Source organism: Mixophyes fleayi, chromosome 2 (genome assembly GCF_038048845.1).
Source record: "Mixophyes fleayi isolate aMixFle1 chromosome 2, aMixFle1.hap1, whole genome shotgun sequence".
In the NCBI taxonomy this organism is placed as follows: Eukaryota; Metazoa; Chordata; class Amphibia; order Anura; family Limnodynastidae; genus Mixophyes; species Mixophyes fleayi.
Genome location: NC_134403.1, coordinates 195769837 through 195774563, shown reverse-complemented (window position 1 = coordinate 195774563; position 4727 = coordinate 195769837). Strand labels below are relative to the sequence as shown.

General features: G+C 44.5%; 1 long non-coding RNA gene across 1 annotated transcript; it reads left to right on the top strand.

The window, feature by feature from the left end:
* The first annotated feature begins 589 nt into the window (after window positions 1–589).
* On the top strand, window positions 590–3994 carry LOC142140277 (uncharacterized). Its single transcript, XR_012688370.1, has 3 exons — window positions 590–659; window positions 2158–2220; window positions 3243–3994. It is a non-coding gene; the product is annotated as an uncharacterized LOC142140277 (long non-coding RNA).
* Window positions 3995–4727: the final 733 nt, after the last annotated feature.

Below are 4727 nucleotides of genomic sequence, written 5' to 3'. Positions count from 1 at the left end.
CGTAGGCAGTAGTAAATGTCATTTGCATTCAGACATGATTTTCATGCAATTGCATTCATCAGTGTAATGTCCATTTCTGAGCATGCGCGGAGCTATTTCACGCAAGATACAGCACGCAAACAGACTTACCTCTGAACCTGAATCAGGCTGTAGCGTTTATGACTACAATGCTGTGGGACATGGATATTGTCCTTGGTAACTGAATTCAAATATTAGTAACTGTAACTCCCACCCCATGTTGCCTTAAAAATATATACAGGGGTGGGCTGGCCCGAGGGGCAGATGGCACCCGGGCAGGACAGAATAACAGTATTTTGGGCCGCCTGGTGGTCCAGTGGTAATGCGATGGAGACAGCCTTTGCGGTCTGTGCAGGAGCTGTCACATCGCGTAGTACTCACTGCAGCCGGATCATTCATTCACAGAATATTGTATATTCTGTGAATGAATGATGCCCCCACAGTGAGTACTACGCGATGTGACAGCCCCTGCACAGACCGCAAAGGCTGTCTCCATCGCATCTCAGTAACAGCTACATCACCAGGTCATGTGACCTCCGTGGTCACATGGTAGGAAGTGTTGGCGGGGCTGCTGGAACTCTATGGTCTGTGCAGAGCTGCAGCAGTTCTCTATGTCCCTGGAGCCACTCGTGTACAAAAAGGTAAGAGGAAGGGGGAGTTAGTGTGTGTATGGGGGGGGATTGAAGCTGCAGGGTATAGGGATACATGTGTGACTAAAGGTGCCGGGACAGAGGGGACATGTGTAACTAAAGGTGCGGGGACAGAGGGGACATGTGTGACTAAAGGTGCTGGGACAGAGGAGGACGTGTGTGACTAAAGGTGCTGGGACAGAGGAGGACGTGTGACTAAAGGTGCTGGGACAGAGGGGGACATGTGTGACTATAGGTGCTGGGACAGAGGGGGACGTGTGACTAAAGGTGCTGGGACAGAGGGGGACATGTGTGACTAAAGGTGCTGGGACAGAGGACGACGTGTGACTAAAGGTGCCGGGACAGAGGGGACATGTGTGACTATAGGTGCTGGGACAGAGGGGGACGTGTGACTAAAGGTGCTGGGACAGAGGGGGACATGTGTGACTATAGGTGCTGGGACAGAGGGGGACATGTGACTAAAGGTGCTGGGACAGAGGGGGACATGTGTGATTAAAGGTGCTGGAACAGAGGGGGACATGTGTGACTAAAGGTGTTGGGACAGAGAGGGACATGTGTGACTAAAGGTGCTGGGACAGAGGGGGACATGTGTGACTAAAGGTGCCGGGACAGAGGGGACATGTGTGACTAAAGGTGCTGGGACAGAGGGGGACATGTGTGACTAAAGGTGCTGGGACAGAGAGGGACATGTGTGACTAAAGGTGCTGGGACAGAGGGGGACATGTGTGACTAAAGGTGCTGGGACAGAGGACGACGTGTGAGACTAAAGGTGCTGGGACAGAGGACGACGTGTGACTAAAGGTGCCGGGACAGAGGGGACATGTGTGACTAAAGGTGCTGGGACAGAGGACGACGTGTGAGACTAAAGGTGCTGGGACAGAGGACGACGTGTGACTAAAGGTGCCGGGACAGAGGGGACATGTGTGACTAAAGGTGCCGGGACAGAGGGGACATGTGTGACTAAAGGTGCCGGGACAGAGGGGGACATGTGTGACTAAAGGTGCTGGGACAGAGGGGGACATGTGTGACTAAAGGTGCTGGGACAGAGGGGGACATGTGTGACTAAAGGTGCTGGGACAGAGGGGGACATGTGTGACTAAAGTTGCTGGGACAGAGGGGGACATGTGTGACTAAAGGTGCTGGGACAGAGGGGGACATGTGTGACTAAAGGTGCTGGGACAGAGGGGGACATGTGTGACTAAAGGTGCTGGGACAGAGGGGGACATGTGTGACTAAAGGTGCTGGGACAGAGGGGGACATGTGTGACTAAAGGTGCTGGGACAGAGGGGGACATGTGTGACTAAAGGTGCTGGGACAGAGGGACATGTGTGACTAAAGGTGCTGGGCAGAGGAGGACATGTGTGGCTAAAGCATGTGGGCAGAAGGGGGGGCCTAATTATAAAACTTGGGTGATATATTAATGCCAGGGGTTGTTGAAGTTCTCTAAATTTCATGTACCCATTTTTTTTATTTATTTTTTACCAAATAGGACCTCCAAGGATCCAGAGCCAAAGTAACCAGCAGCTACAAGTGGTGACAGTGACAAGAACAGGTAGGAGAGAGCAGGACAGTCTGCCAACTGTCCTGAATCTGGTGGGACAGTCCCGAATTTGGGTGACTGTTTCGCTTAGGACAGTTGGGAGGTATGTCCCGCTTCACCGTGTACTGCTCGTGAAGGCAGAACTGTGTGCACCTAACAGTAGTGCACACAGTATTGCCTGTGTATTTTTTCTCTAAAATGATAACCATGCTACATCATAGGGGGTCACCCTGTCTAAAGTGCCCAGCACCCCCAGAGCCTTAATCCAGCTCTGGGCCTGGGCATAAATATATATATATATATATGGATTAAGCAACACAAATAGCCTCTTTGTATATAGATAAATATATATTGTACCAAAAACCACCCTTTAAGGATGGGCCGCTACTTATGGACCAGTGCTGTGTGCTTGCCCCCCGGGCTAAAGTCTGCCAGCCCTCCCCTGAATAAATATATATATATATATATATATATATATATATATATATATATTGAAAACGAAAAACTGAAATGAATCACACATGTGCACCCCAAGTGTGGCATGAATTAGTGAAAAAAATCCTTGCATTAGGGACTTCTTCCAGAATAGCATGATAGTATTAACAAACACACAAGGAAGTTGTTACTCAAAATCCATGACAGTTTAAAAGTTAAAAGCTCTTTTTACTGTGGAAAAAATAGTAAGGACCTGCAATAATTTATTAAATGGAGACAGCTTTGTCTTTGTTTTTACAAATATGTATTCATATTTGTTTTCAAAATGCTGAATAAAAAAACCCAAAAAAAAACAAAAAAAAAACTGTTGAACTATATGCGCCAGTCTAAAAATAAATTATATGCCACCATGACAGCTTTGCAAAAGAAAGACCAGATGAAACATTGTAATGTTAACATTAAGATCATGCAACTCAGATTGTATTTAACCAAACTTTCTTTATTCCAGAACAAAATTAAATATACTGTATACAATTGTGTTTTGTTCATTCCTTGCCATAGCAACAGACCAGAGATAACCACAGCGTTTATCCAAACAGATGGAGGCTGTACCCATGGCAACAATGGGGTCTAGTCCTGGTTTAGCACAAGGTCCTATAGCAACAAGATGATGTGACGAAGATTCCATAGAAACAGAGAACCAGCGACTGTCCAATAGCAACCATGAGCACAGTAGCAGTTACCATAGGAACAAGTAAAAGTGCAGCATTTATAAAGAGGCATGATGGGTTTGTTATGGAATTACGCAGGGTGTGTAAGCAGATTGTGTCTGATGCAGAAACCAGACAGTGCAGAACAAAAGACAAAGGAGACCGTGATGCATCGCACACAGAAGTCTGAACCTCAAATGACATTAGCAAACTCTATCCTTTTTTTCATTGTGATGATACTGGAACTGCCCTATTTTTATTTGATATACTTTATATACCTAGCTCTTTTAGTTTTTGGGTCTGTAAATCCACAATCTTTATGTGAACTTTCTCATAAAGCAGTGGTTACCAGAACTTGTGGTCAGGTGGTGGTGGGGTCAATGGAGGAGACAGAGTAAATGGAGCGTGCAATATCAAAAATATGCTGTCACGCCGCCGTACTTGACTGCAGGAAAAAAACCGCAATTGGGTATGTTCCCATTGGATCCAATATCTTCCATTCCATACCCATTTGCATGCTTTTACTAGCGTTTTAAAATAATGATTTTTAATGCCAGTAAGGAGCCTTACAGTAGGCATCATGTTAAACTATGTATTGTTTAAGTCTCGGGAAGCTTGATTTAAAATTAGTGCACTCTAAATGTGACTAATTATTGTATTATATTTTTGTGGAGTAGAGACAGTCCATCTTGAGTGAAAGAATTATATTGTAATTGTAAACTTGTAGGGAAACCAGGTTTATCCAAAAACACATTATCTAGAAAAAGTAATAGTTGCTGTTTTTTTTGTTTAATGTCATAGCCCCAGACACGATCGTTAAGTCTCTCCCACAGTCACTGTGAGAAACACTGCTAAACAATTAAATGAGAAGGCATACTGTAGGAGAGCTACGGACTGCAGAAAAAAAACCTCATTTGGAAAACCAGAAGTCCCAAGTATTCTGTATAATAAACCCCAAATCTACATAACAAATATCCATATGTAAAAAAAACTTGAAATAAGCCAATCTGATAACTACAATATGTATTTTTTTGTCATAAAATTGCTTCCTTTTAGGGGGGAGTGGTATTAGCCACAATGACCAGACAGATCCTTACCCTACCTTCATACAGGTATTTCTGATTATATTTAACTGTTCTCTTCCACAGTATGAGCTAGTCCTACTAAGCACTCAGAAAAAAAAAATCATGACGCATAACAATATGAAAACACTGCAGACACAGAGCCATTGATTTATAAAATGCAGCATCCAATCAAAATGCTGGAAAATAACACATTGTCTGGTGTTGTGGTTTGACCTGCGATTTGCAGGTCAACAGCATGTGTGTGTTGGACCAGGAACAAATACAATTAAAAGATTCGCCTATGCATTTT